Source organism: Alligator mississippiensis, chromosome 15 (assembly GCF_030867095.1).
Source record: "Alligator mississippiensis isolate rAllMis1 chromosome 15, rAllMis1, whole genome shotgun sequence".
Taxonomy (NCBI): Eukaryota; Metazoa; Chordata; order Crocodylia; family Alligatoridae; genus Alligator; species Alligator mississippiensis.
Window position 1 is genome coordinate 8,001,159 of NC_081838.1, and position 13,617 is coordinate 8,014,775.

Here is a 13,617-nt window from a genome sequence, read left to right on the forward strand (position 1 = left end):
CAGGTCGCGCAGCTGGATCAGCCGGGCCAGGCCCTGGCGCCTGCGGGAGCCGCGGGCTGAGCCGGGGGCTTGGGGCTGGGGTCCGGGGCCGTGGCCGTGGCCAGGGCCGGGGCCGGGCGACCGCACTCACTGGAAGAAGGTGCGGTGCCGGTGGGTCCGGGGCACGTCGGCGTCGATGTCCCGTAGCGCTGCCCCGAACTGCGCCTCGTCCAGGCCCTGGAGCTGCCGCTCGGCCTGGCAGGGCGGTGGGGTCAGTGCCCGTCCAGCCCTACCCAGCCCGGCCGCCTGGGTCCTCTTGTGACAGGGCAGGGCTTTGGGCAGCTTGGATGCCTGGGTCCTCTCCCTGCTCCAGGTGGGCAGTGGTGCCCAATGGTTAGAGCCCAGCCGTGCCCCCTGGGCTGTGCTCCTGCAGCCCCACTGGAGCCTTCCTTTTTGCCCACTCACCTCCAGCGCCTCCTCCTCATCGTCCTCCTTCTCCTCCTCCTCCTCCTCGCGCCCCTCATGCTCCTGGATGGCCAGCGCCAGCTCCACTGTGGGCACAGAGCAGGCCCCGTCTCAGCCTAGAGGGGTCCTGGCTCTTTAAGGAGGGCGGGGCTCTATGGTTTCACTGGGGGTGGGGCTTCTTGGTGGGTGGAGCCTTGGGGGGCTATAAATGGAGGGTGCCAGGGTGTGGCACTAGGTGTCCTGTGGCACCAAAGAGCAAAGGACAGGGGGACCACTCACGGTCTGAGTGCACGTGCCAGTGCCGGGCACTGGGCACACGTCTGCGCCATGCTGCCTTCATGGCGCGGTAGCGGGTGCCCAGGTGCCGGTCCAGCTCCCGCTGTGCCTCTGTCGTGGCCTCCAGTGGGTACACACCGAAGAGCAGCTTCCAGCGCACGGTGCAGGGGCCACGGCCTGCCTCTGCCTCTGCCTCTGCCTCTGCCTCTGCCTCTGCCCCTGGCCAGGCCGGGGCCCCCATCGCAGGGGCCTTGCCTGCAGCGAGAGGCGCCTCAGCTCCTTGGGAAACTGAGGCATGGGCAGAGGTGTGGCTGGAGCCCAGGGGGTCCCAGCAGCGCCAGCAATGGGGTGATTTGCCAGGGGGTGAGCCATGCTGGCAGCTGGGACGGTGCAGGCCTCAGAGGGGAAACTGAGGCAGGCGCAGAGGGTAGGAACCCAGGTGTCCGGGTGCCTGCGCCATTGGGGTGCCCCTCCCTGACCCCAACTGTACCTGGCTCCTGGGCCAGCGGGTGCCCCCACCCTACGCCCACCCTGTCCGGGGGGCTCAGACTGGGTGGGGGCGGGGGACCAGGCAGCACCACAGCCAGCGGGTCCCAGTGCCATGGCACGACCCAGGGCAGGGGCAGGTGGCAGAGGGCACGCTGCGCCAGATGCAGGAGGCTGGTGATTGCTGCCCTGTGGGGACATGGGGGGGTCAAGGGATGTTGTTTTGGTCCCCAGCCTCCCCGCCCCACGCCCTTCACCCACCTGAGAGCCCGGAGCCAGGCCAGCACCAGGCGGAGCACCAGCGCCCCAGGCGTGCCCCCCGCCTTCATGGCCAGTCCCCGCTGCTGGGCCTGGCCCTGCCCCAGGCAGGTCTTGCGGCCGTGATGTCATGGTGGTGCGCAGTGATGTCATAGTAGGGCCTTGGGATGCCAGTTGCTACACAAACCTGGGTCCTGAGCCTATCTCCTCCTGGGCCTCAGGGTTGGAGGGGGGGCAGTGTGGGACCCAGGACACTTGGGTTCTTTAGGTCTCCTGATGCTGCTTCCCCGGGGGATTAGGTGCACCCCTGCCCCCCAGCCCCTGCCCCACCAGCCCTGCTGGGGCCCCTCACTCCCGACCCGCAACCCCTTGCCCGTGCCCCGCACTCCTGACCTTCAGCCCTTGCCCCCCCCCGACCCCCATGATGAGCTGTGGAGTTGATGCCCAAGAGGACCAAGCAACTCTGCCCCCCCCCACCTTTGCAGCACGGCAGGGAAAGGGTTATCCCCAATTAAGGCAGTACAAGCTGGTGGGTAATTAAACCCGGGAGCTAATGGCACTAATTAATATGAAGCATCTGCAGCATGTTTGTGGGGGGACAGGGGACTGGAGTTATGGCAGAAATGCACCCCCTCCTCCCCCCCACAGTGCCAGGTGGAGACGTGAGCCACTCGGGAGATGTTGGCAGGGTGGGCATGAGTGTATGTGCATGCGTGTAGGCATGTGCCAGTTTGCACCAGTGCACGTTGCAGTCCCATGTATATGTGTATGCACATGTGCACAGGTGGGTACACGTGCATTTGCAGATACCCTGTGTGTGCGCACACATACACAGGCTCCTGTGCAGGCACCAGAGCCCCTCGAGCAGCCCCATGCATGCTCACAGATGCATGCTCAGGCCCTTGTATGTATGCGTGCACACACACACACGCATGTACATTCATGCACATACAGACAGGTGCATGTATACACCCACATGTACCTGTGCACCCACGAGCACGTGTACACAAGACTCCCACCTGTACTTGCCTATGTTTATACATGCACGTGTGTGCAAACAGGCACACATACACCCCCAGGCATGTACACAAACAAGCAGTGCATGTATGCAGACAGCCATGCATGTGCCATGGACACACATGAGCACACATGGTACATGCAAGTGTGCAGACACATATACACAGACTCAGTGTGCACACACATCTGGCGTGCACACGCAGGCACCCTTACAAACCCGCGCTTGCAAACATAGTCTGCACACATGCACGCACACACGTCTGGCATGCACAGGCAGGCACACGTGCAAACCCACATGCATGGTTCTGCGCACACCCCCCATACCGAGTCTGTGTGCACACACATCTGGCATACACACGCAGACACATGTGCAAACCTGCATGCATGGATATGGATACGTGTGCACACACACAGAGTCAGTGTGCACACACCTCTGGCAGGCACACGTGCAAACCCACATGCATGGTCGTGCACCTGTGTGCACACACACGCTCACACCCGCCGCCCCAGGCGGGATCGTGGCCGCCAGCAGCTGCCCCGGGGGGTCCCGACCCCCCCGTAACCCGAGCCTGGCCCGGGGGTCCCGTTACTGCCCGGGGGGCGGGGGGGCACCGGGCACCTGTCGCACGGTGCCGGGTTACCGGGGCGGGAGCAGAGCCCGGACGCCTGGGTCCCTCCCGGGAGCTGCTGGCGGGGCACCAGCCTCCCCGCCGTTCCCACCGGGTGCAACCCCGCCCGCGGCCGCCAGGGGTCGCCCTTGCGCTATTATAAGCACCAGCGCCCCCGCCCCCCGCAAGCCTGGGGCATCGCAGGGCAGGAAGGGGGGGGGGGGGTTAGAGCCCCCCAGCTTGGCCCAGGCTCAGCCACCCCGCCCCCAGCCTGGGTTGCAGCCCCCTATTTGGGGGATGACCCCCCAGTTCTGCCAAGCCCTGGACTGGGGGGGTGGGGTGGCTGGAGCCAGGTGGGGGGGCAAGGGGGTCTGGGCCCCGGGGGTGCGGGGGTCTCTGTATCCTGGCCCCAGGGGCCAAAGGAAGGGGCAGGGAGCAGGACTTTCATGTGCACATGTGTGTTTGCACCCCCCTACACACACACCTCACAGACATCACGTGTGCACAGGGCACGCAGGCACACGTGGATCCTCTCCAAGCCCCCCACCCCCAGCTGGGATGGGAGCCGCTGGGCATGGGGGGAGGGGGGAGAGGGGGACACCTGGGTTCTCTCCCCAGCCCAGCCGCCAGGCCTGTGAGACAAGCCAGGGCCTGGTCTGGCCACCCGTGCGCGCAGGGTTCAAAGGTTCCTCTGTACTTGTGCACGTCTTTACGGATGTGCAAGCCGTGCGCCTTGGCATGGGTCTCTGTGGGCAGACACCTGCCTGTGGGTGGGCTCCTGGGTGCACAAATGTGCCCACATGTGTGTGAGTGTGCATACATGTCTCTGTGCATGTGTGCACACAGGTCTATCCATGTGAAGGTGCATGTACATGTGTGTCTATGCATGTATCTGCGTGTGCATGCCTGGACATCCACACTTGCCTGTCCATGTGAATGCTTGTGCATGTGCATGCGTGTGCGCCTATGCATGGGTGTGCGCACATGTCGGAGGGTGCCCATATGTGCCCCTTTTCTCATGTGAAGCCTCGTTCCTCCCTTTCATTGTGTCCGAGGGGCTGGCACGGGAGTGGCCAATGTGTGCCACGGGTGCCCCCTTACCCCGAGCTTCCTGTCCCAAAGTGCTTTGGGGCCTGGCGCTGGCGGGGGGTGGGAGGGAGGGCAGTGGGGGCAGGGCCCTCAGTGCTGGCTGGCTATGGGGTGGGCTGACCTGCGGTCTGTGCTGGAGGGGCACTCAGATACATGCCTCCCCCCCCCGGGGCAGATCCCTTGGCCCTCTCTCCTCCTACAGGCTGGGCCCCCCTTTGCCATCCCTGCCCCCACCATGCCAGGCTCTCTCAGGGGCTCTGTGCCAGGGGCACCCACCACTCCAGCCTTTGGGCACTTTGGAGCCAGGGTGTCCAGCAGGGGGCAGCAGCCTCCAGGCCTGTGTGGGGAGGGAAAGATGTCGGAGTGGGTGTGCATGTGTGTGCAGTGTGCACATGTAGGCTACATGCATGCCTATGTGTAACCTGCTTCATACAAACATGCTACTTGCATATGTGTGGCATGACTCATGTGGGCATGGGCAGGGGTATTGCATGCACGTGTCTGTGGGTGTGCTGCAGGCACGTGCGGCTATTGCATAGGTGCACAGGGGCGTTACATGTGTTGCGTGATGCGTATGTGCACCAGGGTGTTACATGTGTGCGTGGGCTGCAGGTGTGCATGTCTGTGCACGGGCCCTGTGTATTGACTTGTCCATGACAAGGCGGGTGTGTTTGCATGTATGCCCTTGCACGCATGCCATGTGATGAGGGTGCCCTGCAAAATACCATCAGCCAGCTGTGGCCTGGCCCTGCTGGGACCCTCTTGTGGTGCTGGTTCAGGGACCACAGGCCCCCCCCCACACACACACTTCCCCCCTGAGGCAGGCAGGTGGGGAGGACACACACCTGCTCTCCCTCGTGCCTGGGGGCGCCTCTGAACGCAGGCACGACCGCGGCAGGAATGTGGCTGCTGGAGGGGAGACGCCCAGACAGCGCCCCCAGCCCTGCCCTGACCCTGGTGTCAGGGGCAGGAGGGGGGGTTCCCCACTGCCCCAGCCCCCCACTGCAAGGCTCAGTCTCCCTGAGCAGCCTGGGCTGGGGGGGTGAGGGGGTCACAGCCCTGTCCACCTGGTCCATGGGGCCTGGTGACACCTGTGATCCCCAAAACACCCCTGGGACAGGGGTCTGGACTGAGCCTGGGATAAGCCCAAGCCCCTGGGGCCTGGAACGCAGCCAGGGACACGGCCGGGCCCGGGGCTGCAAGGCAGGGAGACTATGGGGGTCCTGGCCCAAGCATGGGGTGGGGGTGGATATGACCTTCATCATCATCATCTGCTGAACAGCAATAACGAGGGCATCGGACAGAAAACCGCAGCCAGCGACACCTGGCCGCGTCAATGCTCTTTCACACACACATTGGCGTACGAAGCCTCCCTAATGCTTCTGGCGCTGCAAATACCCGCCTTCAACCGTACCCAAGAGCTATAGCCAGGTGCCGTATTTTCTCATACACAACGTGCACCGCTCCCCCCAAACCGGCTTCTGGACATTGGCACGCGTGTGATATACATGAAATACTGTAAGACCGAGTTTCACGCAAATTAAAACGCCGGGCTTCCTGGCTGCTTCAGCGCAGTTCCTGGCTCTAGGAAACTGTTCACGCATGGGTGTGCACGTCTACATTTGGGCGCCTGTGTGTGCGTGGCTGTGCCTGTGTGTATGCACATAGGTGGGTGTCCTTGGGCACGTGTGAGGATGCACGCACATGTGTGTGCTTGCACGTATGCATCTGCTTGTGGGTTTGTGTACGTGGGTGGGTGTGCAGGGGTGCGTCTGAAGGCATGCATCTGTATAGGCGTGTGTGAGCACGTTTGCATGTGTGTGCAAGGGCAGTAGGATGGGGAGGGAATGGGAGTCTGCTCACCATTGGACTGGGACCTGGGCACTACACCAGGCTTGGGGTTGGCCCCGGTCCCTGGGCTGGGGGCCCTGGCCTAGCCCTGTGTGGAAACCAGGCACTGGGGCAGGGGAGTGGTTAGAGTAGCGGGGGCTGGAGGCCAGGATGCCTGAGTACTGTCCCGGAGGACAGGTGGGGAGTGGGATGTAGTGGTTAGAGCAGGGTGAGGGGCTGGGAACCTGGACACCTGAAGGGCCAGTGTTTCCACGAGGGTGGGGGTCAGTGAGCCAGGACTCCTGGGTCCTTTCTCTGCATGGGAGCACGGTCTAGTGGTCAGAGGTCCCTGCCTCAGTTTCCCCAGGGGGCTGTGATCCTGCCCCTTCCACCTGTCCTGGAGCCTGTCCTGGCCCCCCATGAACCCCAGGCCCGGCGGTGCCCTCGCTACCCCAGCAGGCATGAGGGCTATGGAAGGCCCCAGGTCCCATGCACCCCCCAGGCCTGATCCTGACCCCCCTGCCGCCAGGCCTGGCCTCGGCCTGCACTTGCTCCATGTCCCCACCAGACGGCGCTGCTGCACCACACAACCTGCCCCAACACTGCTGCACCCCCATGGGCCAGGGCTCAGGGCAGGACAGGGGTCCCCATCGTCCCCTGGGCTCTGGAGTGTCCTTGGGGGGCTGGACCAGCCCTAAAGGTGGCAGGGCCTGGCTGGGGGGACCGCGCTAGGGTGAGCGGGTGGCAGGGGGTGCTCGGGATGTGCAGCTCTGTGCACCGCTGCACTGGGGCGTTGGGGGGTCTGGGGGCTCAGCAGGAGGTGGGGTGACCCCAAGCAGGGAGCTCAGGGCTGGGACAGGGCTTGGCCATGGCCCCCTGCTTGCTTTGGGGAGGGGTTGGGCTTGCAACGTGTGTGCAGGCATGTGCAGGTGTGTGCTGGCGTGTGTTGTGAGTCTCACCTTAAAAGCTGGAGGGGGGCGGTAGAGGATGGGGGGGGGGGGCGGTTAGGCAGTGTGTGGCTGTGCTGAGGTGTCACAGGTTGTTTTAAGCCAGGCCTGAGGGCTCAGCCCTTTGCCCCCCACCCTGTCGGTGCCCCTCACTCCCAACCTGCAGCTCCCTGCCCGCCCCCCGCCGATGCCCCTCACTCCCAACCTGCAGCCCCCTGCCCCCCACCCTACTGGTGCCCCTCACTCCCAGCTGTGCGGTGCCCCTCACTCCCAACCCGCAGCCCCATGTACCCCCAGCCCTGAGGGTGCTCCTCACTCCCAACCCAGAGCCCCCAGGCCAGCTCTGGGCTCCCCACACCCATGCTTGACTCTAGAGGTGCCCCCCCACCTGTCTGTCCAGGATCCCCCTCTTCCACCAGCTGGGGCTCAGCAGAGGAGGGGCACAGCCTGGCAGGACAAGACCTGGCCATGAGACACCTGGGCAGTGGTTGTTAATGGTGGGGGCAGGGAGCCAGCACACCTGGCTTCTTCCTCTGGGGCCTAGTGGTTAGAGCAAAGGGCCCGGGGATGCCTGGGTTCTCCCCCCCCCCGAGCAGGGGTGACAGGAGGAGGGGGGCATTTCTAATTGGGGGGTGCCTTTTGCCCCCCCCGGTAGCATTTGGCCTTCTGCCACTGCTGCCCCCCGGGTCCCCTTTGTGCCCCCCCCATCCCACCCTAGCCCTCGATGCCAAGGGGCCAAGGCAGCAGAAGACTTGAGCTGTGCCCCGAAGCCCAGGCCTGGGGGATGCAGGACATCGGGGCAGGTAACAGCCTCCTACTGCTGCCATTAGCTCAGCCAGCAGGAGCAGGTGAGGCCACAAGTTCAAATCCAGGTGGCGGTGGCTTTGCAGGGCATCCCCGGGCATTGCCTGCTTTGGGGTAGAGGAGCTGATTTGCATACAGGCAATGAGAGAGCAGGGAGTGGACCTACCTTTGATGGGGGGGGTGTGCTCCCTGGGTCTGGGGGGCACCAGTGCTGCCAACCTGGTGGGCTTGGCTCCATGGGTGCCCCTTGTCCTGCCCCAGGGGTGCTCCAGATACCCCCCGGGGGAGTGCAATCTTGGAACCAGCAGGGGCTTTTTGTGGGGAGGGGAGGGGAGGGGAGGGGGCCAGGACACCTGGGCTCTCCCCGGCTTCCAGAGGGGAGCGGGGCCCAATGCTTAGAGACAAGGGGCAGGAGTCCTGGGGCCTTCCCCCCACGCGGAGCAGGGGGTGGGACACTGGAGGCCCTGGCCTGATCTCCCCCCACTGCCCTGGCTGGGTGATGAAAGGCCACGTGAATCACTTCAGCATCAATATGCTGGTAATGAGGATGCTTCATCCCGCCATCGCTGGAGCAGCAGAGCAGAACCAGCATGAAGGATGGCCTGCCCCCCCCTCCCCTGCCCAGCCCTTGAGCTGCGCGCTGGGATGGAGCCGGGGCTCCTCTCTGCCCAATGCCCCCCAGCCGCTCTGGGGCATCATGGGGCAGGGGTGGGGGGCTCTGGTGTGGCAATATTGGGGAATATGGGTTAGGAGTGAGGAGCGCCAGCACCCGCAGGTATCATGGACCCTGAAGGAGCAGGGCTGGGTCCCCCGTGGTCCTGTGGTGGGGGTCTTGTCTCCCCTGCACCCGGAGCCCAGCCATGAGACCCCGCCACCCCAGGACCCTCCTGTAGTCACAGCCCAGAGCCTGTGGGAAGCTGTGTGCATGTGTGTGCATGTGTGTGCAAGGGCCTAGGGGGTATGGAGACGTCTGTGAGAGGGCAGCTATGGTGCAGAAGTCGGGTGTGTGTGTATGTGTGTACATACAAGGGCCTAGCGGGGTGTGGAGATGTCTGTGAGGGGGCAGCTATGGTGCAGAAGTCGGGTGTGTGTGTATGTGTGTACATACAAGGGCCTAGCGGGGTGTGGAGATGTCTGTGAGGGGGCAGCTATGGTGCATAAGTCGGGTGTGTGTGCATGTGTGTGTGTGTATTCATGTGAGGGCCTGGGGAGATGGAGATGCCTGTGAGGGGGCCAGTTATGACGCATAGGTCATGTGTGTGCATGTTCATGTGTGTGCATGTGAGGGCTTAGCGGGGTATGAAGACATCTGTGAGGGGGCAGCTTCAGTGCATAGGCTGTGTGTGAGGGCAGGGGTGTGCGGGAGTGCAAGGAGGTAGCTCTGGGTATGTGTGGGGGTGTGTGTATGTGTGCATGCATGCGTATGTTTGTGCATGTTCATGTGTGTGTGTGTGAGGGCCTAGGACAGTATGGAGACATCTATGAGGGGGCAGCTTAGGTGCATTGGTCATGTGTGTGTATGTGTGAGTGTGCACGTGTGTGTGCATGTGCAAAGGCCTAAGGGATATGGAGACGTCTGTGAGGGGGCAGCTACAGTGCACAAGTTGTGTGTGCAGGCGGGGCGGGGTGTGCATGCAAGGAGGTGGCCTTGCGTGCGTGCGAGGCAGCATGTGCGTATTCCTGGCTCCGTGCCTGCGCGCGCATGTGTGTGTGAGGGGGCTGCAGGGCACGTGCACGGCGTGTGCCACGCGTAAAACCAATTTGCCGTGGCCGACCCCGGAGACGTTGGGGCAACTTGACATGGCTGAGTTGCCCCCCTGGGGAAGGATGGGCAGGGGCTGAGTGCCCCCCCCCCCCCCCATCCGTGACCACGGCTGCTGTTGTGTGTGGGGGGGACACCCCACGTGGCTTGGAGGCCTCCTGCCCCAAAATGGCTGCCGTGGCCAAGATGGCTGCCACCCACGAGGCCCCGGCTGCCTTCATGGGGGCCGCTCCCTGAGCCCCGTGCCCTCTGCTGGGCCTTGGCCCCCTCCCCACACGTCCCCCCGAGGAGGATGCCACCCCCTTGGGCCATGGCCGGGCCTCCCCGGCGTGGCGGGGGCAGAGTGGGGCGTTGGGTTCCCTCCCAGGGTCTTGGCAGCCGCCTGAGCCTGGCTCCAGCTTGTCAGCATGTGGGCACCGGCCATGCCAGGAAAGGGTCAGTGCGGGGAGACGCTGCGCTCTTCCCCGGGACGGTGCCCTGAGGTGCTGTCACCCGTCCCCACAGAAGTCACAGCGTCCTCTGGCACGTGCCCTCCTCCCTTCATCCGTTCCCCTCTTGTCCCCTGCCCACCCTGTGGCCACCCCCCTCCCCCATGCCAAAGGACCCCCTTGGGCTGTGCACACACATCGGTGTGCATGCACGCACGCATGCACTGCACACATGCATGTGTGCCTGCACACACATGCACATGTTTGCACCTCCCGCACACATGCACGTGCTCTCACACATGCATGGTTACATGCACACACATGCAAACACAAACAGCCGTACATGAATGCATGCATACACCCATGCACACGTGTATACCAAAGTATGCACACACAGGTGCATGCGCGCAGACACACACATGCACACAAGCACACCCACGCACATACATGTGCGCCCATGTACATGCAGGCATGCAACTCCTGCACACACACATATTCACATGCACCCGCATACAGACGCACACACATACATGCATACATATACAGAGGCAGGGACACACACTTGCATACATGCACACAGATATACAGAAGCATGGAAACACTCATGCACATGGGCACACACACAAGCACAGACACACATGCATACACATGCAGATCCATGCAGACACATGCACACATACACAGAGACATACATGCACACATGCCTGCACCCCCGCACACATATACATGCACACACATATACAGAGGCATGCGCACACACACATACCTGCACACATACACACACACAGACATACAGAGGCATGGACACGTGCACACACACACACACACAGGTGCACACACATCTGTGTGCACATGCAGACCTGTACAGACATATGCACACATACACAGAGGCACGCATGCACACATACAGGCACACGCACACACACACACACACACACACTGACACACAGATACACATGCATGTGCACTCAGAACCATGCAGACATACACACACATACACAGAGGCATGCACACACACATACAGGCACACACAGACACACACACACTTACATGAACATACATATACAGAGGCAGACATGCACACACCTGCATACATGCACACACGCACCCACACCCAGAGGCACGGACACAGCTGCACACAAATACAGACATGCGCACACGTACACAGAGGCACGCATGCCCACACGCATGCAGACACACAGGTACATAGACATGCACACACACATACAGAGGCAGGCACCCACACATCTGCATGCACACCGAGAGGTGTTCACACCCTTGCATGCACACATACGCAGAGGCATGCACACACACACATACATGCACACACACACACAACACCCCCACGCCGGTTCCCTGCAGCCGCCACAGTGATGTATGGGGCGACAGATAAAATATCAGAAAATTCAAAAAGGGCCACGAGCCCGTTGCAAGCCTGGGGGGTGCCTGGGGGCTCTCTCCACCCGTCCCGCACCCGGCTTGGGTCAGACAACCCCCCTCCCTGCTGGTAAACCCACCCTCCATTGGGGTATGTGTGCATGGGGGGGCAGCAATGGGACTCAGACTTGCCCCCCCGCAGCTCCAGCGAGCCCGACGCAGCGCCAGCACAGCGGAGCTGCCAGCCTGGGGCGGCCAGCGCCTGGCGCGCTGATGGATGTGGGTTTCATAACTTCCTCTGTATTAAAGCGCGGGTTCACCGGCAGGGCAGAGCCATCCATCACCTGCCTGAATGGAGTTTTGATTTGCTGAGAGCACCCAGCGCTGCGCTCGCTGCCTGCCGGCATGCTTAATAACGCCGCGGCCTGGGGTGGGGGCGGGCGTGTGCACACATGCACACGCATAATAGCCCAGCCAGCCCCCCGGTGCGATGGGGCCCTGGGAGTCGGGGGAGCCCGAGCTGGAGCAGAGGGCTGGGGCCGCGGCCTGGAAATGGGGTCCCGGGCAGGCCCTGACCTTGGAGGCCGGAGCCAATAGAGGGCTCAGGTGTAGGGGCAGATCTGGGGGAGAGGGGCAGGTGCCAAGGTCACAGTTGGGGGGGAAACTTGGGTTTGAACCCAGGAGTCCTGGCGTCCCTCCTGCAGGTGGCATTGAAGCCAGGAGGGCTGGCTATCCCTGCTTTGACCATTAGGATGCCCCGTTGGCAGGGCCAGGGGGCAACAGTGGTGTGGGGTGGTGGGTGGGAGCAGCCCTGGGGGGCTCTGGGGCACAAAGACCCAACACGTGTGTATACATGCATATGTATCAACTATATACATGTGTGTATACAGTTGTGTATGTGTGTGTGTGTGTGTGTGTGTATAGAGGTGTGTGTATGTGTGTATGTATGTGTGTGTGTGTGTATATATATATATATATATATACACACACACCCGTGTGTACCTATATCTGTGTGTGTGTGTGTGTGTGTGTGTGTGTACATGGGCATGCCTTTATATACATACATATACTTATGTGTGTGTGTGTGTGTGTGTGTGTGTGTGTGTGTGTACATACCCGTGTGTGTATATCTATCTCCACACGCACACGACACAACTGCATCCGTGAGCAGGAGAGTGCCTCCCCCTGCACCCATGTACAGACATGAGTCTATGGGCGGCAGGGCTCGGGGCTGAGGCAGCTGATGTGTCATGCCTATTTGGACGCACCTTTCGGGGTGGGAAAGGTGTCGGCTGCCCGGGGGTCCTGCTGCCCTGGCCCCTCCCCAGCAGGGAACAAGTTTGCCCTTCTCAGTGCCCACAGCTCGCCCCTCACTCGGTCCTGGGCCGGGTGGGCCCGAACCCCTGAGCCCTGGGGGCTGGGAGCAGGTAGAAGCCCCAGGCTGGGACGCAGGCGGCTGCTGGGCAGTGCCACAGTGCCAGGAGAGGCACCGCTGTCCCCGTGGGGTGTTCACTCTGGAGCGTACTGATGGGCTTAGCGGGGGTCTCAGGCCAGGCCTCAGGCTGCTGGAAGCTGGCGCCCAGGCGCTGTGCCTTGGCTGCCCAGGCCTCGTCAAAGGACTCGCCCCGGTGCTCGCACAGGTTGTGCAGCGCGCAGCAGGCTGAGACCAGCCGTGGCAGGTTGTCCACGGCAAAATCGTTGCATGACCCCCGCCGGCATAGGTGGTACAGCCCCGAGCGGCGCAGCACCCGGGCCGGGTGCGCCTTGCCCGGCCAGCCTGCACTGACTTGGGTGAAACGCCCGTGGTGGTCCACCAGCACCTGCAGCGCCATGGAGTAGTAGCCGCGGGCATTGATGTAGTCGGCCGCCTGGTGCGGTGGGCACTGGATGGGTGTGTGGGCCAGGCCCAGGGCACCGATGTAGCGCGGCAGCCCCAGCACCCTGAAGGCGGCCAGCAGCTTGTGGGCATCGCCCAGCCAGGCCACGGCACGCCGCAGCAGCCCACGCTGGACGGCCTGGCAAACCTCCAGCACCACAGCGCCCGCTGTCGAGCGCCCCACGCTGAACTGGATGCCCACAGCACGGTAGCAGGTGGCCGTGGCCAGCTTCCAGAGCATGATGGCCATGTGCTTCTCCATGCTGAGTGGCAGGCTCATGAGGGTGTGCTGCCGGTGCAGGGCAGGTGCTGGCTCCGCGCACAGCGCCCGGAAGGTGCCCGCGCTCATGTGGAAGCTCTGCTGCCACTGCCCATCGTCCCAGGTCTGCAGCACCGTGCGGTCCCACCACTCTGT